This window comes from Macaca nemestrina, chromosome 20, assembly GCF_043159975.1.
Source record: "Macaca nemestrina isolate mMacNem1 chromosome 20, mMacNem.hap1, whole genome shotgun sequence".
Taxonomy (NCBI): Eukaryota; Metazoa; Chordata; class Mammalia; order Primates; family Cercopithecidae; genus Macaca; species Macaca nemestrina.
Window position 1 is genome coordinate 4,200,398 of NC_092144.1, and position 21,759 is coordinate 4,222,156.

Sequence of the window (21,759 nt, forward strand, 5' to 3'; positions counted from 1 at the left end):
CACTGCCCTCCCGCCTGGGAGACAGAGGGAGACTCTGTCTCAAAGAAAAAAAAAAAAAGAGAGAGAGAGAGACAAAGAGACTTAGAGAGACAGAGAGGGAAAGAAAAACAGAGAAAAAGGTAGATTCAGGACAGGCGCAGTGGCTCACACCTGTAATCCCAGCACTCTGGGAGGCGGAGGTGGGCGGATCATAAGGTCAGGATATGGAGACCATCCTGGCTAACACGGTGAAATCCTGTCTCTATTAAAAGTACAGAAAATTAGCCGGGCGTGCTGGCGGGCGCCTGTAGTCCCAGCTACTTGGGAGGCTGAGGCAGGAGAATGGTGTAAAACCCAGGAGGCGGGGCTTGCAGTGAGCCGAGATCACACCACTGCACTCCAGCCTGGGCGACAGGGCAAGACTGTCTCAAAAAAAAAAAAAAAAAAAAAAAAAAAAAAAAGGTAGATTCAAAGAGACAGAAAGAAAACAAGAAAAAAGAGACCAACAGAGATCAAAAGAGGCAGTCAGAGATAAAAAGACTCAGAGAGACCTAAAGACAGAGAAAGATAGAGATAGAGATCTAGAAAGAGACTCAGGAAGAGATAGAGAGATAGAGACAGGCGAGAGGCCCCTAGCCCGTCCCCCTCCCCAGTTTTCCTCTCTGGGGCACCCCTGGGGTCTGGGGTTCCAACCCAGTCCTGGTCCCCACCCCTCCCCGCTGCTGGTACTTCAGACCCCCTCCATGAACCGCTGAGTGCCCCCGGTCCCTAACTCAGGGTCTTCCCAGCTCAGAGATCTGGGGCTCAGCCCTGAGACCTTCTGGGATTCAGGATCCGAATGCCCAGTGGAGCCAGAGTTTGATCCCAGAGGCAGGGACACCGTTAATCCTGGAAAGGGGGTGCCTCCTCCACCCGGGCCTGAGCTGAGAGTGAGGAGGCTGTCTATATGAAGCCCCCACTTCACGCTTCCCACAGGAGAGATTCACCCCATTTCACAGGGGAGGAAACTGAGGCTTGGAGAAAGATGGGATTGTGGAGAGGAGCACGTTTGTTCATCCAGAACACATCGCTGAGATGGACGCAGCGGCTCACGCCTGTAATCCCAGCGTGATTGGGAGCCCAAGGCGGGCAGATCACCTGAGGTCAGGAGTTCGAGACCAGCCTGACCAACATGGTGAAACCCCGTCTCTACTAAAAATACAAAAATTACCTGTGATCCCAGAGCTTTGGGAGGCCGAGGCGGGTGTATCATGAGGTCAGGAGATCGAGACCATCCTGGCTAATACGGTGAAACCCCGTCTCTACTAAAAATGCAAAAAATTAGCCAGGCGTGGTGGCGGGCGCCTGTAGTCCCAGCTGCTTGGGAGGCTGAGGCAGGAGAATGGTGTGAACCTGGGAGGCGGAGCTTGCGGTGAGCCGAGATCGCGCCACTGCACTCCAGCCTGGGCGACTCAGTGAGACTCCGTCTCAAAAAAAAAAAAAAAAAATTAGCTGGGCGTGGTGGCAGGTGCCTGTAATTCCAGCTACTCAGGAGGCTGAGGCAGGAGAATCGCTTAAACCTGGGAGGTGGAGGTTGCAGTGAGCCGAGATCACATCACTGCATTCCAGCCTGGGTGACAGAGCAAGACTCTGCCTCAAAAAAAAAAAAAATAAAAAAGAAAAAAGAAAAAAATGGGAGAAGGAAAGAAAGAAAGAATTCTTGGTATCATACATATAACTGACTCATAAATATTTCAAATTTTCAATTTGAGCTGAGATCACGTCATTACACTCCAGCCTGGGCAACACAGTGAGACTCTGTCTCAAAAAAAAAAAAAAAGCCAGGAGCTGTGTCTCATGCCTGTAATCCCAGCATTTTGGGAGGCTGAGGCGGGTGGATCACGAGGTCAGGAGTTCAAGACCAGCCTGGCCAAGATGGTGAAACCCTGTCTCTACTAAAAGTACAAAACTTACAGCACTCCTGTAATCCCAGCTACTTGGGAGGCTGAGGCAGGAGAATCACTTGAACCTGGGGGGTGGAGGTTGCAGTGAGCCAAGATCATGCCACTGCACTCCAGCCTGTCTCAAAAAAAAAAAAAAAAAAGCTTAAAATTAACAATTTTTTTTTTTTTTTTTTTTTTTTTTAGATGGAGTCTTGCTCTGTCGTCCGGGCTAGAGTGCAGTGGTGCAATCTCGGCTCACTGCAAGCTCCGCCTCTCAGGTCCACGCCATTCTGCCTCAGCCTCCTGAGTAGCTGGGACTACAGGCACGTGCCACCATGCCTGACTAATTTTTTGTGTTTTTAGTAGAAACAGGGTTTCACCATGTTAGCCAGGATGGTCTTGATCTCCTGACCTCGTGATCCACCTGCCTTCACCTCCCAAAGTGCTGGGATTACAGGTGTGAGCCACCGCGTCTGGCTAACAATAATTTTATAATATCAGCAAATATCTCATCAGTGTCAAATTTCTAATTATATCAAAAGTGTCTTTTTGTTTTTACAGTTTGGAGCATGACCAAATATAGTTCACACATGTATTTGGTTGATATGTCTTAACGTCTCTTTTAGCCTACAGGTTCCTATCCATCTCTTTCTCTTCTTTTTTTCTTGTAATTTATTTGCTCATGATCCATTATTTTATTTTAAGTGTATTCAAAAGAACATACACATGGATTTTGTTTGTTCTTTGTTGTTTCTACGTATCCAACACAACAGTCTGTGTGTTTTAAGTGGTCAGTTTAATTCATTTATATTTATTGTGTTTGCCAATGTATTTGGCTTTATTTTCATCACTTTCTTTGATTGTGTTTTATAGTTAACATGAGTTTTTTCTGCTGCTCCCTTTTTGCCTTCTCTTCAACCTCCTGCAGAATTTGTCAGATTTTCTTTGTTCCTTCCCTTTTTTTTTTTTTTTTTTTTTTGAGGCAGAGTTTCGCTCTTTTTGCCCAGGCTAGAGTGCAATGGCGTGATCTTGGCTCATTGCAACCTCCACTTGCTGGATTCAAGTTATTTTTCTGGCTCAGCCTCCTGAGTAGCTGGGATTACAGGCATGTACCACCAAACCCGGTCAATTTTATATTTTTCATAGAGACGGGGTTTCACCATGTTGACCAGGCTGGTCTGGAACTCCTGACTTCAGGTGATCCACCCACCTTGACCTCCCAAAGTGCTGGGATTACAGGTGTGAGCCACCGTGCCCAGCTGAATTTGATTTTCTTTGTTTGTTTCTTTTCTTTTTTTTTTTTTTTGAGACGAAGTCTCACTCTTGTCCCCCAGGCTGGGGTGCAATGGCGCCATCTCAGTTCACTGCAACCTCCGCCTCCCAGGTTCAAGTGATTCTTCTGCCTCAGCCTCCTGGGTAGCTGGGATTACAGGCATGCAGCACCACTCCTGGCTAATTTGGTTTTTTTTTCTTTTGAGATGGAGTCTCGCTCTGTCGCCCAGGCTGGAGTGCAGTGGCATGATCTCGGCTCACTGCAAGCTCCGCCTCATGGGTTCATGCCATTCTCCTGCCTCAGCCTCTGAAGTAGCTGGGACTACAGGCACCTGCCACCACACCCAACTAATTTTTTTGTGTTTTTTAGTAGAGATGGGGTCTCACCGTGTTATCCAGGATGGTCTCGATCTCCTGACCTCATGGTCTGCCTGCCTTGGCGTCCCAAAGTGCTGAGATTACAGGCGTAAGCCACTGCGCCCGGCCTAATTTTGTACTTTTAGTAGAGTCAGGGTTTCACTATGTTGGTCAGGCTGGTCTCAAACTCCTGACGTCAGGTGATCTGCCTGCCTCAGCCTCCCAAAATGCTGGGATTACAGGCGTGAGCCACCGTGCCCACCCCAAGTCCAGCTAATTTTATATTTTTAATAGAGATAGAGTTTTACCATGTTGGCCAGGCTGGTCTCGAACTCCTGACCTCAGGTGATCCATCCGCCTCAGCCCAAAGTGTTGGGATTACAGGCATGAGCCACCGAGCCCGGCCTTCTTTGTTTCCTTTCTTATTCCCCCTCATGATTTGGAAATTATTCATTCCATTTCTGCCTTTGAGTAGTCACCCTTACACTCTTACCATGTATACTTAGCTAACTACAACTGGAAGTTAATCAACATCTCTTTGTTCCACTGAATGAGACAAGGACTTCAGATGTGTGCATACTGGAGCCTTTCTCCACTCTGCATGTCACTCTTATCCCACATTTGAGTTCTGCCTTGGCACACCTAAGGATGAAGATGAGGACAGGGGGTAGTGTGTGCCCCTGTGGGTCACCATTCTCCCGGACAAATGGCAGATGTGGATTTGGATTCTAGAGACCCTAACTCTCTGTGTGAGTTCAGGCAGGTTCTGCATTGGGCCTCAGTTTCCCCATTTGTAGGACAGCACTGAGTCTCTCTAGGGCTAATATCTGAAGACTGTGAGCTCCCACCCTCTCCCTTGTTCCCACCACTCAGGATGACCAGAGTGCAGGGGCCTCCGGTTACACTGCAGGTAATGAGGGGCCTCTGTCGCTAGGCCCACCGCAAAATGAGCTTGTGGGAGAACGCGACAGCTAATGTCATTATTTACTTCACTGAGCTAAATAATCTAGGGAATTGCTCATCAGGGCCTGATAATTTGATTGGATTTCATGCACAATTAGGCCTTCAGAGCTGAGGCGTTAGTCGGCGAGTTCAGGGAAGACACCAGTCTCCCTGCCGGAGAGGCTCCAGGGTGAGGGGACAGTGACAGGGGTCCCCAGTCCCAGGAAAGGGTCAGGTGTGCAGGCCAGAGGGAGGCCTGAATTGACCAAAGTCAGGGGATTCAGCCTCGGCAGGAGCTGGAGACCCACCCGTCACAGTCAACTTGACATTGCTTACTTACGAGTTGGTCGATATTAGGAGAATTATTATTATTATTATTTGAGATGGAGTTTTGCTCTTTTGCCCAAGCTGGAGTGCAGTGGCCTGATCTCGGCTTACTGCAACCTCCGCTTCCAGTATCAAGTGATTCTCCTGCCTCAGCCTCCCGAGTCGCTGGGATTACAGGCACCCGCCACCACGCCCGGCCAGGAGAATTATATCATGGGAGGACCAAACCATAGTGAACACAGTTAGTGTTTGGTCTGTTTTGCTTGAGATGTTTATTTTTCTTCTTACACGAAAGAATTCAAGATGACCCCTTTAAAATCTAAGTCAGGAGGCCGGGCGCGGTGACTCAAGCCTGTAATCCCAGCACTTTGGGAGGCTGAGACGGGCGGATCACGAAGTCAGGAGATCAAGACCATCCTGGCTAACACGGTGAAACCCCGTCTCTACTAAAAAAAAAATACAAAAAACTAGCCGGGCGAGGTGGCGGGCGCCTGTAGTCCCAGCTACTCGGGAGGCTGAGGCAGGAGAATGGCATGAACCCGGGAGGCGGAGCTTGCAGTGAGCTGAGATCCGGCCACTGCACTCCAGCCTGGGCAACAGAGCGAGACTCCGTCTCAAAAAATAATAATAATAAAAAATAAAATAAAATCTAAGTCAGGGCCGGGTGCGGTGGCTCACGTCTGTAATCCTGACACTTTGGGAGGCCGAGGAGGGTGAATCACCTGAGCCCAGGAGTTCCAGAACCAGCCTGGCCAACATGGCGGAACCCCGTCTCTACTAAAAAATACAAAAATTAGCCAGGCGAGGTGGCAGGCACTTGTAACCCCAGCTACTCTGGAGGCTGAGGCAGCAGAATCGCTTGAACCTGGGAGGCAGTGGTGGCCATGAGCCAAGATCATGCTGCACTCCAGCCTGGGCAACAGAGCGAGACTCTGTTTCAAAAAGAAGAAGAAAAAAATCTAAGTCAGATCTGTCCTTCTTCTGCCTGCAGCCCTCTGTGGCTCCTACCTCCCTCTGTGTAAAAGCTCAAGCCCTCCCAGAGGCCCACCAGGCCCTTCACAACCTTCCCCACCCACTTCCTGCCCTCCTCTCCTCCCTGTCTTTGCTTGGTTCACTCTGCTCCAGCCAGATGGGCCTCGGCACTGTCCCTCCAACACCAATACGCCAGATGCGGTCCTGCCCCAGGGCCTTTGCATGGGACGTGCCCTCCGCCCGAACAGCTGTGCCCCAGATCCCCTCAAAGTTGTCTCATTTTCCTGTTCTAGGTCTCAGCTTAAACATCGCCTCCTCAGAGAAGTCATCCCTGGCTACAATAACCTCATCCCCACCATCTGCTATGACGTCATCTTGTTAAACTATTATCTAGGTTCAGCACCCCAATCCAAAAACCTAAAATCCAAAATGCTCCAGTTGGAAATGCTTTGAGCGCCAACATGGCACTTAAAGATAGTGAGGCTCGTTGGAGCGTTACGGATTTCGGGTTTTCGGATTAGGGACACTCAACTGGCAAGTATAATGAAAATATTCTGAAAACCAAAAAAAATCCCCAATCCAAAACACTTCTTCACCATGGAAAAATGCTTCTGTTCCAAAGCTTTATTTATTTATTTATTTATTTATTTATTTTTTTTTTTTTTTGAGACGGAGTCTCGCTCTGTCACCCAGGCTGGAGTGCAGTGGCGCGATCTCGGCTCACTGCAAGCTCCGCCTCCCGGGTTCACGCCATTCTCCTGCCTCAGCCTCCCGAGTAGCTGGGACTACAGGCGCCCACAACCGCGCCTGGCTAATTTTTTGTATTTTTAGTAGAGACGGGGTTTCACCGTGGTCTCGATCTCCTGACCTCGTGATCCGCCCGCCTCGGCCTCCCAAAGGGCTGGGATTACAGGCGTGAGCCACCGCGCCCGGCTATTTATTTATTTTGAGACAGAGTCTCACTCTGTCCCCCAAGCTGGAGTACAATGACGCGATCTTGACTCACTGCAACCTCCGCCTCCCGGGTTAAAGCGATTCTCTCGCCTCAGCCTCCCAGGTAGCTGGGATTACAGGTGCCTGCTACCATGCCTGGCTAATTTTTTGTATTTTTGGTGGAGAAGGGATTTGCCATGTTGGCCAGGCTGGTCTCGAACTCCTGACCTCAGGTGATCCACCTGCCTCGGCCTCCCAAAGTGCCGGGACTACAGGTGTGTGCCACCATACTTTGGTATTTCTAGTGGAGATGGGGTTTCACCATGTTGGCCAGGCTGGTCTCAAACTCCCAACCTCAGGTGATCTGCCTGCCTCAGCCTCCCAAAGTGTTAGGATTACAGGCGTGAGCCACTGCGTCCAGCCATCCCAAGCATTTTGGATAAAGGATTCTCAGCCTGTTTTATCCCAGGGATCAGTGTCTGCTGCCCCCACTCTCTTCCCCTCTGAGCTCCCCAGGATTGTCCCTCTGCCCCAGCTCTGACCCCTCGGTCAGCGTCCAGCTGTGTCCAATTTTAATTCTCCACAGCCTGGTGGCTCCTCATGAACCAAACCAAGACGGAGGACTCTCTGGGCCCCAATGCCTGTATTTTGGGGTACATGACCCTGGAGGCCTTTCCTGCCTCATCTCCACCCTGTCCCCTCCCCAGCACCCATTCCAGCATGAGCCACAGGACAATCTTGCCATGTCCAAGTGCACTGACTTTATTTCTTTTTTTTTTTTTTTTTTGAGACGGAGTCTCGCTCTGTCACCCAGGCTGGAGTGCAGTGGTGCCATCTCGGCTCACTGCAAGCTCTGCCTCCCGGGTTCATGCCATTCTCCTGCCTCAGCCTCCCGAGTAGCTGGGACTACAGGTGCCTGCCACCTCGCTGGGCTAATTTTTAAAATATTTTTAGGAGAGACGGGGTGTCACCGTGTTAGCCAGGATGGTTTCCATCTCCTGACCTTGTGATCCGCCCACCTTGGCCTCCCAAAGTGCTGGGATTACAGGCGTGAGCCACCGCGCCCGGCCTGCACTGACTTTGTGTCACCCCAACCCAGCTTTTGCACCTGCTAGTCCCTCTACCAGAGTGCTTTTCCCCAAAGCCTTTTCTTCCTGGCAATCAATTGCCTTCAATAGCTTTGCTTCTAGCTCCCCTTCCTGAGCCCCTCTGGCCACTGCCCACCCAGTTCTGGGTTCCTTCCACCCCAGCCTGACCATGAGGGGCTGTGGGGTGGACACTGGGAGACCCCGAGGCTCCAGCACTGGCCAGGACTGGCCCGAATACCCAATGCTGCCTGCTAAAAGAACCCCTAAAACTACTCGGGCAATTATGATCCGGACAGCACTCGGTGTCTAGGGCTGGCCACATCTCTCCCTCTCTCCCAGTTCTCCACGATGATCTCTTCATCTCTCCTTATCTCTGTGTGTATCTCTGGGTCTCTACACGTCTCTCTGTGTCTACATCTCCCTTTCTCCCTCTCCCCCGACTTTCTCCCTCCGTTTCTCTTTCTCCCTCTCTCTCTCCATCCTCTTTCCTTCCCTGTCTCTTTCTCTCTCCCCGCTTTCTCATTCTCTCCTCCCCCTCCCCCATCTCTTTCTCATTCTCTCTCCCCCACTCCCTTTCTCATTCTCTCTCTCCCCTTTCTTTCTCATTCTCTCTTTCCCCCTCTCTCCTTGCCTTTTCTCATTCTTTTCTCTCTCTCCCCAGCCCTCTCTCTGTCTTCCCCGCACCCCCCACCTGGGTCTCTCTGTTTCTGTCTCTTTTTGTCTCTGCTTCTCCCCGTGGGGCACCTGCTTCACCCACCACCTTCCTCCCCACCCCTCCCTCTCCTCCAATTTCTCCCTTTCCCACGCCTGTGGACCTGCGTTCCCCTCCGCACTGGCTGGGCACAGGGGGATGGTCTGGTCTTCCTCCCCTGCCCCTCCTGACTCTGCCTCTCTCTGACTCTGCCCTCCTCTGACTCTGCCTCTCCTCTGTCTCTGCCTCTCCTCTGACGTTCTATTTCCGTCTCACAGGCTCTGGCTGCACATCTCCTGCGGGGCTGCCAGCCTCTGGGCTCCACACTCGCCTCTCTCCTGCAGCGCCCCCCTCTCCGCTACTTCCAGATCCCCCACCAGCTCCTGCCTCCCAGGTACTGAGGCAGAGGTGGGAGATGAGTTTATGTATTTTTTTGAGACAGGGTCTCACTCTGTCGTCCAGGCTGGAGTGCCTCATAGTGGTGCAATCGTAGCCCACTGCAGCCTCGAACTCCTGGGCTCAAGCAATCCTCCTGCCTCAGCCTCCTGAGTAAATGAGACTACAGGTGCCTGCCACTGCGCCCAGCGAATTTTTTAATTTTTTTTTTTTTTTGAGACGGAGTCTCGCTCTGTTGCCCAGGCTGGAGTGCGGTGGCGCGATCTCCGCTTACTGCAAGCTCCGCTGCCTCCCGGGTTCACATCATTCTCCTGCCTCAGCCTCTCTAGAAGCTGGGACTACAGGCGCCCTCCACCACACCTGACTAATTTTTTTTGTATTTTTAGTAGAGACGGGGTTTCACCGGGTTAGCCAGGATGGTCTTGATCTCCTGACCTCGTGATCCGCCTGCCTCGGCCTCCCAAAGTGCTGGGATTACAGGCGTGAGCCACCGCGCCTGGCCGTAATTTTTAAATTTTCTGTAGATGGGATCTCATTACATAGCCCAGGCTGGTCTTGAACTCCTGGCCTCAAGTGGTCTCCCCACCTCAGCCTCCCAAAGCGTTGGGATTCAGGCATGCACCAGGACACCTGGCCCAGGGAGATGGAATTCAAATTGATTTTAAGCCTTCACCTTCTCCTTGGCTGGCTGGGAGCAAAAGAGAGGGGAGGGGCCTCCCTGAGGTCACACAGCACCTGGCCTAGGACCCCCTGCAGCTTTGAGTGGGGGGGTCCCCACAGGCTCTGGATTTGAGTTCCAGCAGCCCAACCCTTGCTGTGTGATTGGCGGCAGTCAAATGTGCATCTCGGAGCCTCAGCGTCCTCCTCTGTGTAGCAACAATGGCTGTGCCGCCTCCATGGGTGACGGTGAAGCCAGCCAACATAGGGAAGGTGCTTCTGACTTTAGAACACGGGAAATCGGAATCATGGGAACGACTGCAGACATCTATTCCCGTTCCCAGGAGGTGGCCGGGCGCCGTGGCTCACACCTGTAATCCCAGCACTTTGGGAAGCTGAGGCGGGCAGTAAAACCCCATCTCTACTAAAAATACAAAATTAGCCGGGCATGGTGGCGCATACCTGTAATCCCAGCTACTTGGGGAGCTGAGGCAGGGGACTCACTTGAACTGGGGAGCTGAGATCGTGCCACTGCACTGCAGCCTGAGCAACAAAGTAAGACTCTGTCTCAAAAGAAAAAAAAATATATATATATATATATATGTGTGTGTGTGTGTGTGTGTGTGTGTGTGTGTGTGTGTGTGTGTGTGTGTGTGTTCCCAGGAGGCAGAATGGGAGGATGGGAGGTGGGGAGGGGTCAGCTTTATGTGCAACCCCTCATCTAGAGGGCAATTTCGTTCTGAGAGAGTGCCCAGGAGTGCATGGGCTTGGGGGTGAGGCGGCTGGGAAGAGCTTGTCTGTTTCACCAAGAAGTAAGTGTGAATGTGGGGAGATGGGGGTGGAGGAGAGCACTGGGGTTGCCTAGCAACAGAGATGAAGCTGACAGACAGGATCCAGACCACTGCTGTCCAGGGTCTGGGGGGGTTTCAAGAAACGGGGGCGCTGATATTTGGGATCTTGTGTTTCTCTGGCCGAGAAGGTATCCCCACCATGGCCCTCCAAACTTCAGCAGAGTTGACCCCAGACTCGGGGGTCTTAGGGACCCCGGAGCCTAGAACAGAGATTCAGTGGTAGCCGGAGATTCATTTACTGGGGAATGAAGCAGTAGAGACAAAAGCAGACTCGGCCCCCTTTCCAGCCCCGGCCCTGACAGTTGCAGAGATGTTGATGGCTAAGAAGAACCGGATTGCCATTTATGAACTTCTTCTTTTTTTTTTTTTTTTTTTTTTTCTGAGACTGAGTTTCACTCTTTTTTTTTTTTTTTTTTTCTTTTGAGACGGAGTCTTACTCTGTCGCCCAGGCTGGAGTGCAGTGGCCGGATCTCAGCTCACTGCAAGCTCCGCCTCCCGGGTTTACGCCATTCTCCTGCCTCAGCCTCCCGAGTAGCTGGGACTACAGGCCCCCACCACCTCGCCTGGCTAGTTTTTTGTATTTTTTAGTAGAGACGGGGTTTCACTGTGTTAGCCAGGATGGTCTCGATCTCCTGACCTCGTGATCCGCCCGTCTCGGCCTCCCAAAGTGCTGGGATTACAGGCTTGAGCCACCGCGCCCGGCCCCTGAGTTTCACTCTTGTCAGCCAGGCTGGAATGCAATAGCATGGTTTTGGCTCACTGCAACCTCTGCCTCCTGGGTTCAAGTGATTCTCCAGCCTCAGCCTCCTGAGTAGCTGGGATTACAGGCACACGCCACCATGCCTGGCTAATTTTTGTATTTTTAGTAGAGACAGGGTTTCACCATGTTGGCCAGGCTGGTCTCGAACTCCTGACCTCAAGTGATCGGCCCGCCTCAGCCTCCCAAAGTGCTGGGATTATAGATGTGAGCCACCGCGCCCGGTCTATGAACTCCTTTTTAAGGAGGGAGTCATGGTGGCCAAGAAGGATGCCCACCTGCCTAAGCACCCAGAGCTGGCAGACAGGAATGTGCCCAACCTACACATCATGAAGGCCAAACAGTCTCTCAAATCACGAGGCCATGTGAAGGACCAGTTTGCTTGGAGACATTTTTTTTTTTGAGATGGAGTCTCGCTGTGTCGCCCAGGCTGGAGTGCAGTGGCGCGATCTCAGCTCATTGCAACCTCCGCCTCCCAGGTCCAAGTGATTCTTCTGCCTCAGTCTCCTGAGTAGCTGGGACTACAGGCGACCGTGGCTAGTTTTTCGTATTTTTTTTTAGTAGAGACGGGGTTTCACCGTGTTAGCCAGGATGGTCTCAATCGCCTGACCTCGTGATCCGCCCGCCTCGGCCTCCCAAAGTGCTGGGATTACAGGCTTGAGCCACCGCGCCCGGCCTAATTTTTGTATTTTTAGTAGAGACGGGGTTTCACTGTGTTAGCCAGGATGGTCTCGATCTCCTGACCTCGTGATCCGCCCGCCTCGGCCTCCCAAAGTGCTGGGATTACAGGCGTGAGCCACCGCGCCCGGCGACTGGAGACATTTCTACTGGTACCTTACCAATGAAGGTATCTAGTGTCTCCATGATGACCTCCATCTGCCCTCAGAGTGTGCCTGCCACTCTACACCACAGCCATCCAGAGACTGGCAGACCTTGGCCTAAAGGTCTGGAAGGTGAGTGCCCTCCAAGACTCCCAAAGGGGAAGCTGACAGAGACCCACAGGTGGGGTTCTGTGCCCCCTGGTGCTGGCCAGGAAGCCAAGGCTAGGGCTGGGTCAGCAACCGAATTCCAGTTTAGAGGTGGATTCCAGTTTGGTGGTGGATGTGGTCAGCCACCTTGGTAAAATTGGAGAGGATTAGTTTGCATTGAATAAACTTATAGCCAGAAAAACAAACAAACAAACAAACAAACAAACAGAAAACAGACTTGGCCCTGTCTTCCCGGCAGTTCCAGCCTCAAGAGGAGGCAGACATTCGTCAAAGAATCTGTGTGCGTGTGAATTTATTTGTTCAATGAGTGTTTACTGAGCACCTACTGTGCATTAGCATGGAAACACAGCAGTGAACAAAACAAAAGAACAAAAATTCCTGCTCTGGGGTGGCTCCTGCCTGTAATCCCAGCAATTTGGGAGGCCGAGGCAGGCAGATCACAAGGTCAGGAGTTCAAGACCAGCCTGGCCAACATGGCGCAACCCCATCTCTACTAAAAATACAAAAACTAGCCGGGTGTGGTGGCGCATACCTGTAATCCCAACTACTCGAGAGGCTGGGGCAGAAGATCGCTTGAACCCAGGAGGCGGAGGTTGCAGTGACCCGAGATCATGCCGTTGTCTCCAGCCTGGTTGACAGAGCAAGACTCCATCTCAAAAAATAAAATAAAAAATAAACTAAATAAATAAACAAAATTAAATGTGTGGTGTTTTAAACCTCTAAGTTTTTGGGTAACTTCTTAGGCAGCTAACGATGACCAGGACAAAATCCAGGACTTCTTTCTCTGGGTCCTTTTCTGGAAGGATGGAGAGAGGCCAAGGGAATAGCCCAGGCTTAGGCTTGGAGTGAGACTGACACAGAAGAGTGGTTGGGTTTTTTAAGAAAAGTTCTATAGGCCAGGCGCGGTGGCTCAAGCCTGTAATCCCAGCACTTTGGGAGGCCGAGACGGGCGGATCATGAGGTCAGGAGATCGAGAGCATCCTGGCTAACACGGTGAAACCCCGTCTCTACTAAAAAATACAAAAAAACTAGCCGGGCGAGGTGGCGGGTGCCTGTAGTCCCAGCTACTCGGGAGGCTGAGGCAGGAGAATGGCGTAAACCCGGGAGGTGGAGCTTGCAGTGAGCTGAGATCCGGCCACCGCACTCCAGCCTGAGCGACAGAGCGAGACTCCGTCTGAAAAAAAAAAAAAGAAAAGTTCTATATACATATATATAATTGTTTGTTTTGAGACAGAGTCTCACTCTGTCACCCAGGCTGGAGTGCAGTGGTGCAATCTCTGGTCACGGCAACCTTTACCTCCTGGGTTCAAGCAATTCTCCTGCCTCAGCCTCCCGAGTAGCTGGGATTACAGGCGTGCGCCACCACACCCGGCTATTTTTTGTATTTTTAGTAGAGATGGGGTTTCACCATATTGCCCAGGCTGGTCTCAAACTCCTGACCTCAGGTTATCTGCCCACCTTGGCCTCCCAAAGTGCTGGGTTTACAGATGTGAGCCACCGCACCTGGTCAGATTCCAGATTTTAGATTGGCCAGTCTGGTCTTGGCCATGTGGAGACCCAGCTGTTGGGGGCAGGATTGGAGAAGGTGGGAGAGGCTGGGAAGGGCCTTGGGCAGAGGGGAGGGAGGGATGGAGATGGGGAAAGACGTGGGAGCTATGCAGAGGGCAGGACAGGAGGTGAGCTTGATGCCTGCCTGGGGCTGGGGCCCTGGACCCTCCCCTCTAGGCAGCCCTGCTCTGGAGCTGTTTCTGAGTTTTCTGCCTTCCCCATCCTCTGAATTTCCCTGTCTCTCCCCGCCTCGCTCCCTCTGCTGCCCGTGATGAAGAATGGAATTATATTTTTATAACTTCTTGTTTTTCCTGAACCAAAGTTCCATGTGCACTGGGCTAAATTTAAAAAGCGGATGGATGGAGAGATGATCATGTTCACTTTCACTCCCTCGGAAAAAAATAAACGCCTTGATTCAGGTGCCATTTCCCTCGGGGACGCTGGGGGCGGGGTGGTGGCCTTTCTGCTCACAAGTGACAGGGCTGGACAGAGATAAGTCAGATCTGGATTCCAGCTGCCTTCTCTCAGAAGCCTTGCCTGACTTGTACCTGAACCAGGCCCACCCCTCAGATCTTCTAATACCCTGGGCATCCCCCAAAACAGCCCTGGTCACCCTGGTCACCCTGGTCACCCTGTGCTGGAACCAACTGTTTGCTGGTTCTCTCTGCCTGGTCCTCCTTTCCCATCTTTTTTTTTTTTTTTTTTGAGACAGAGTCTTGCTCTGTTGCCCAGGCTGCAGTGCAGTGGGGCGATCTTGGCTCACTGCAACCTCTGCCTCCCAGATTCAAGCAATTCTCCTGCCTCAGCCTACCTAGTAGCTGGGATTACAGGTGCACACCACCACACCCATCCTTTGCCATCTTTAGGGCTAGCTTCTCAAACTTTAGGGCTCAGCTCCAATGTTACCTCCTCCAGGAAGTCCTCCCTGACCACCCTGACTAAAGAAGCTGCCAAGCTGTTTTCTGTCACGTCGTCATCATCATCATCATCTTTTTTTTTTTTTTTTTTTTTTTTTTAGGCAGGGTCTTCTGTCGCCCAGGCTGGAGTGCAGTGGCATGATCAGCCTCGAACTCCTGGACTCAAGCAATCCTCCTGCCTCAGCTTCCCCCATAACTGGAACGTAGCTGGCACGCCACTATACCTGGTGCTTGTATTTTCTTTAGGACATTTTTTATCACCTGGAATTCTCTTAGGCTAATATTTGTAATGTGTTAAGCACAATTAAGGGAACTCGATCTGGACTGCCCAAGTCCCAACTATAGGCTGGCCCCTGCCAGCCTGTCCCTGTAGCCTTCATTTTCACTCTCCCTACATAATTCAGTCACCACTCAGCAAACATGTTTTAAGTGGGTACTGCACTAGACCGTGTATCTCATGGCTCCCAGTCGTGCCCTGCAACACCTTCCATCCCTCCCCTCCACTGGAGATTCTGAATGAATTGGTCAAGAGCTGGGGGCTGGGCAAAGGATTCAAGTGTGCCCCCGGACATAGAATGATTGCTGTAGGTTTCCTTTTATCCTTTTTTTTTTTTTTTTTGAGACAGAGTCTTGCTCTGTCGCCCAGGCTGCAGTGCAGTGGCATGATCTCAGCTCAATGCAACCTCCGCCTCCCAGGCTCAAGTGATTCTCCTGCCTCAGCCTCCCTAGTAGCTGGGATTACAGGCATGCGCCACCACGCCTGGCTAATTTTTGTATTTTTAGTAGAGACGGGGTTTCGCCATGTTGGCCTGGCTGGTCTCAAACTCCTGATCTCAAGTGTCCCTCCCACCTCGGCCTTCCAAAGTGCTGGGATGACAGGCGTGAGCCACCGTGCCCAGCCTCTGCAATAGATCTTCTTATCTCCCAAAGGCCGTGCTCACTGCTGCCTCCCAGCCTTTGCTGAAGCTGGTACCTCTGCTGGAACACACTCCTACTTCCTCCCCACCTATTTAAATCCTCCATAACTTTATTTGTTATCAACATTTTTTTTTTTCTAATTTTGAGGAAAGTAAAAAAGAAAGACAAGGGCAAAGACAAATAGAGCAAGCACCTGAGTTTCCTCCATGCACGACCAGCAGTGCTTAACCCTTCTCATATTTGTTTCAGGTCTGTTCTGCTTTGTAAGAAAGAATGGAAATCCTAGAAGTCAAGGCACAGTGGCCTTTGACCTTCTCCAGTCACACATTTTTCTACACTCTTTTTTTTTTTTTTTGAGACGGAGTCTTGCTCTGTCGCCCAAGCTGGAGTGCAGTGGCGCAATCTCGGCTCACTGCAAGCTCTACCTCCCGGGTTCAAGCGATTCTCCTGCCTCAGCCTCCCGAGCAGCTGGGACCACAGGCGCCCGCCACCACGCCCAGCTAATTTTTTATATTTTTAGTAGAGACGGGGTTTCACCGTGTTAGCCAGGATGGTCTCGATCTCCTGACCTCGTGATCCGCCCGCCTCGGCATCCCAAAGTGCTGGGATTACAGGTGTGAGCCACCACGCCCGGCCCCATTTTTCTACATTCTTATGCGTATAAACTCACCCATCTATCCATGAACGTGACTAGTGTAATTTCGCACACTAAAAATAAATATTAATATTCCCATAAGGTATATATCATCCTGCAATTTGCTCTTTTCACTTAGTATTTTATTTTACTTTTTAAAAATTTTTATTTTATTATTTATTTATTTTTTTGAGACAGTTTCAGTCTTGTTGCCCAGGCTGGAGTGCAATGGTGCGATCTCAGCTTACCGCAACCTTCGCCTCCTGGGTTCAAGCGATTCTCCCGCCTCAGCCTCCCAAGTAGCTGGTATTACAGGCATGGACCACCACTCCTGGCTAATTTGTGTGTGTGTGTTTTTTTTTTTTTTTTTTTTTTTTTTTGAGACAGAGTCTGGCTTTGTTGCCCAGGCTGGAGTGCAGTGGCACAATCTCGGCTCACTGCAAGCTCCACCTCCCGGGTTCACGCCATTCTCCTGCCTCAGCCTCCCGAGTAGCTGGGACTACAGGTGCCTGCCACCACGCCCGGCTAATTTTTTTTGTATTTTTAGTAAAGAAGAGGTTTTACCTTGTTAGCCAGGATAATCTCGATCTCCTGACCTTGTGATCCGCCCGCCTCGGCCTCCCAAAGTGCTAGGATTACAGGCGTGAGCCACCATGCCCAGTCTCATTTTTGTATTTTTAGTAGAGATGGGGTTTCTCCATATTGGCCAGGCTGGTCTCTAACTCCTGACCTCAACTGATCCACCTGCCTCGGCCTCCCAAAGTGCTGGGATTACAAGTATGAGGTACCACGCCCTGCTCTGTCCATGAACTTTTAGGTTAATTCCTGGTTTTGTTTTTGTTTTACAGATGCAGCCTTCCTATGCTGCCCAGGCTGGAGTGCAGTGGCTATTCACAGACACAATCATAGCACCCCACAGCCTTGAACTCCTGGTCTCAAGTGATCCTCCTGACTTGGCCTCCGAAGTAGCTGGGACTATAGGTGCATACCACCGCACCCTGCTCTATTCCTGGTTTTTAACATTACAAACGCCGCTACTATGAAAAGTCTTTTCCTCTCTCTTTATGCACTTGGCAAAGTATTTCTCTAAGAACTATGACTAGAAATGGAATTGCTGGAATGTTGGATGTGTGCGTGGTTTACCTGACTATTTAATGCCCAAGTGCTTTCTAGGATTAAGCTGCAACCGGTAACTGTGGAAGCTCCCCTTCTTCATATATATATATATATATCTCTTTGAGACGGAGTCTTGCTCTGTTGCCCAGGCTGGGGTGCAGTGGTGCGATCTCAGCTCACTGAAAGTTCTGCCTCCCGGGTTCACGCCATCCTCCTCCCTCCACCTCCTGAGTAGCTGGGACTATGAGGCGCCCGCCAGCACACCCGGCTAATTTTTTTTTGTATTTTTAGTAGAGACGGGGATTCACCATGTGAGCCAGGATGGTCTCGATCTCCTGACCTCGTGATCCGCCAACCTCGGCCTCCCAAAGTGCTGGGATTACAGGCTGAGCCACCAGCCAATTTTTTTTTTTTTTTTTTTTTTTTTTTTGAGATAAAGTCTTGCTCTGTCACCCAGGCTGGAGTGCAATGGTGCAATCCTGGCTCATTGCAACATCCACCTCTCAGGTTCAGGCAATTCCCCTACTTCAGACTCCCGAATAGCTGCGATTACAGGCGCCTGCCACCAAGCCTGGCTAATTTTTGTATTTTTAGTAGAGATGGGGTTTCACCATGTTGACCAGGCTGATCTCGAACTCCTGACCTCAGGTGATCCACCCACCTCGGCCTCCCGAACTGCTGAGTGCTGGGATTACAGATGTCAGCCATTTCACCTGGCCGTCTCCCACGGTTTTACTGACACTTGAAACCTCGGATTTTTCAGGCTTTCTCTTCAAATCTCCCCCAGTCTATTGTGGCCTTTTTGGCCTCCAGGCTCCTGGGTTTTGCCCCAGGGCCACCTCACTGCACTGTTATGGTGCTAGGCACCCTTGCCTGCAGTACACCATCACTACCCAGTTTAAGCATGAGACTGTCTCTGGCTTCAGACTCTTAACCAGTTGGAAGTGGAACCAGCCAGGCATTGTGGCTCATGCCTGTAACCCTAGTACTTTGGGAGGCTGAGGCAGGAGGATCTCTTGAGGCCAGGAGTTTGAGATCATCCTGGGCAATATAGCAAGACTCTTGTCTCTACAACAAATATATAATAAAATAATAGGGCCGGGCGCGGTGGCTCATGCCTGTAATCCCAGCACTTTGGGAGGCCGAGACGGGCGGATCACGAGGTCAGGAGATCGAGACCATCCTGGCTAACATGGTGAAACCCCGTCTCTACTAAAAAAACACAAAAAACTAGCCAGGCGAGGTGGCGGGCGCCTGTAGTCCCAGCTACTCGGGAGGCGGAGGCAGGAGAATGGCGTGAACCGGGAGGCGGAGCTTGCAGTGAGCTGAGATCGCACCACTGCGCTCCAGCCTGGGTAACAGAGCGAGACTCTGTCTCAAAAAAATAAATAGGCCGGGCGCGGTGGCTCAAGCCTGTAATCCCAGCACTTTGGGAGGCCGAGACGGGTGGATCACGAGGTCAGGAGATCGAGAGCATCCTGGCTAACACAGTGAAACCCCGTCTCTACTAAAAAAATACAAAAATCTAGCCAGGCGAGGTGGCGGGCGCCTGTAGTCCCAGCTACTTGGGAGGCTGAGGCAGGAGAATGGCGTAAACCCGGGAGGCGGAGCTTGCAGTGAGCTGAGATGCGCCACTGCACTCCAGCCTGGGTGACAGAGCAAGACTCCATCTCAACAACAACAACAAAAATAAATAAATAAATAAATAAATAAAAATAAAAATAAATAAATAAATAAATAAATTGGGAATGACTCTCAGGTCATAGCGCTTTCCCCCCACAGCTGTTCCAGAAATTGCAACATCTCACACATTATTCAGAAAAGATGCTCATCGGCATTCTTTTTTTTTTTTGAGACGGAGCCTTGCTCTGTCGCCCAGGCTGGAGTGCGGTGGCACGATCTCCGCTCACTGCAAGCTCCACCTCCCGGGTTCACGCCCTTCTTCTGCCTCAGCCTCCTGAGTAGCTGGGACTACAGGCTCCCGCCACCACACCCGGCTAGTTTTTTGTATTTTTAGTAGAGACGGGGTTTCACTGTGTTAGCCAGGATGGTCTCGATCTCCTGACCTCGTGATCCACCCGCCTCGGCCTCCCAAAGTGCTGGGATTACAGGCGTGAGCCACCGCGCCCGGCTGCTCATTGGCGTTCTTTTGCCAGTCATTAAAAGAACCACTCCCACAATAACAACAAAAAAGAAAAAGTGGCCGGGCCAGACTCCGTCTCAAAGAGAAAAAAAAAAGAATAAAAGAAAAAAAAAGGAAATTACTACCCAGGCTCATTGACAAGTGCAATATTACAGCTTCAGGTATGGTTGGATCCAGGAACTCGACTCATGACATTAGCAATTTTTCTCTTGCCATCTCTCCACTCTGCTTTCTTCCGGGCTGGCTTCTCCCAGCCTCACCCTCGAGGTGGGCTTCCCCTTCTTAGTGGCAAGGGTGCCCCTCAGTGGCTCCAAACTCCATCCTCCCAGCTCTATGTCCTGGTGGAAGGGAAAAGGTGAGCCTCCTTTCCTCATTCTCACTGGCTCAGTCCTGAACCAATCATAGCAACCCCCAAAAGAGGTAGTGCGCTGATTGGCCAGAACAGCTGGGGGAGGTCAGAGTCAGCTAACTCCTGGGACTAGAAGTGCGGAAAGGGCTGCTCCCCAAGGAAAATTGGGGTTGCTGGTTGCTAAGGAAGAGAGTCGGCAAAACCATTTGTGATCGCCACTAGGAAACTCAAGGCAAAGGATTCTCAAATTCTTTTTTTTTTTTTTTGAAATGGAGTCTCACTCTGTCACACAGGCTGGAGTGCAGTGGCGTGATCTCTGCTCACTGCAACCTCCGCCTCCCGGGTTCAAGTGATTCTCCTACCTCAGCCTCCTGAGTAGCTACGATTACAGGTGTGCACCACCACGCCTGGCTTATTTATTTATTTTAGAGAGAACGTTTCACCATGTTGGCCAGACTGGTATTGAACTCCTGACCTCAGATGATCCGCCCACCTCGGCCTCCCAAATTGCTGGGATAACAGGCGTGAGCCACCACGCCCGGCCTCCTTGGGGTTCTGAGTTCTCCACTAAAATCAAGGCGACTGCAGGATTGCATTCCTTCTGGAGGCTCTGGAGGAGAACTGCTCTCCTTGCTCTTCCAGCTTCTAGAGGCTTCGTTTTTAATTTAATTTTATGTTGTAGAGACTGGGGGGTCTCTCTTTGTTGGCCAGGCTGGTCTCGAACTCCTGACCTCAAGGGTCCTCCTACCTTGGCCTCCCAAAGTGCAGGGATTACAGGCATCAGCCACCGTGCCCAGCCTTCAGAGGCTTCTTGCATTCCTTGGCTCGTGGCCCCTTCCTCCATCTCCAAGCCAGCAAGGGCTGATGGAGTCTTTCTCAAGCTACCTCACCCTGGTTGTTTCTATTATCAAGTCTACTTCTCTGAACCTGGCATTCCTGCTTCCTTCTTCTTCTTCTTCTTTTTTTTTTTTTTTGAGACAGTCTCCAGAGTCTCGCTCTCTTGCCTAGGCTGGAGTGCAGTGGTGCGACCTCGGCTTACTGCAACCTCCGCCTCCTAGGTTCAAGCGATTCTTTTGCCTCAGCTTCCCGAGTAGCTGGGACTACAGGTGCCTGCTACCACACCTGGCTAAATTTTTTTTGTAGTTTTAGTAGAGATGGGGTTTCACCATATTGACCAGGCTCGTCTCAAACTCCTGACCTTGTGATCCACCCGCCTCGGCCTCCCAAAGTGCTCGGATTACAGGCATGAGCCACTGCGCTGGGCCCCATCTTTTTTTTGGTTTAGTTTGGTTTGTTTTTTTGAGACAGAGTCTCACTCTGTCACCCAGGCTAGAGTGCAGTGGGGCAATCTCAGCTCATTGCAGCCTCCACTTCCTGAGCACAAGTGATTCTCCAGCCTCAGCCTCCAGAGCAGCTGGGATTACAGGCGCCCGCCACCACCCTCAGCCAATTTTTGTATTTTTAGTAGAGACGGGGTTTCACCATGTTGGCCAGGCTGGTCTCGAACTCCTGACCTCAGGTTATCTGCCAGCCTCGGCCTCCCAAAGTGTTGGGATTACAGGCATAAGCCACTGTGCCCAGCCTCCTGCTTCCTTCTTATAAGCACCCTGTGATTGCACTGGGCTTATCCGGATAATCCAGGATCATCTACTCATCTCAAGATCCTTAATGTAATCCTATTTGCAAAGTCCTTTTTGCCAATTGAGGTACTGTATGCATAGGATTTGGGAATTAGGATGTGGACATCTTTGGACGGGGAGGTGTCAGTATTCTGCCAAGCACAATGGGCCATAAGGAGGAAGAGACATGGGTGCATTCGTTTATGTCACAAACATTTATTGAGCACCTACTGTGTACCCACCTGTTCTAGGTCCTGAGAACACAGCAGAAAACAAGACAGGCCAGATACAGTGGCTCAGGCCTATAATCCCTACACTTTGGGAGGCAGAGGTGGGCAGATCACTAGGGGTCAGGAGTTGAAGACCAGCCTGGCCAACATGG

The 21,759-nt window shown here is 51.0% G+C and overlaps 1 pseudogene; it reads left to right on the top strand.

Moving 5' to 3' along the window:
- Nucleotides 1–10,626: 10,626 nt before the first annotated feature.
- LOC139360369 (small ribosomal subunit protein eS10-like) lies at nucleotides 10,627–12,495 on the top strand (annotated as a pseudogene).
- Nucleotides 12,496–21,759: the final 9,264 nt, after the last annotated feature.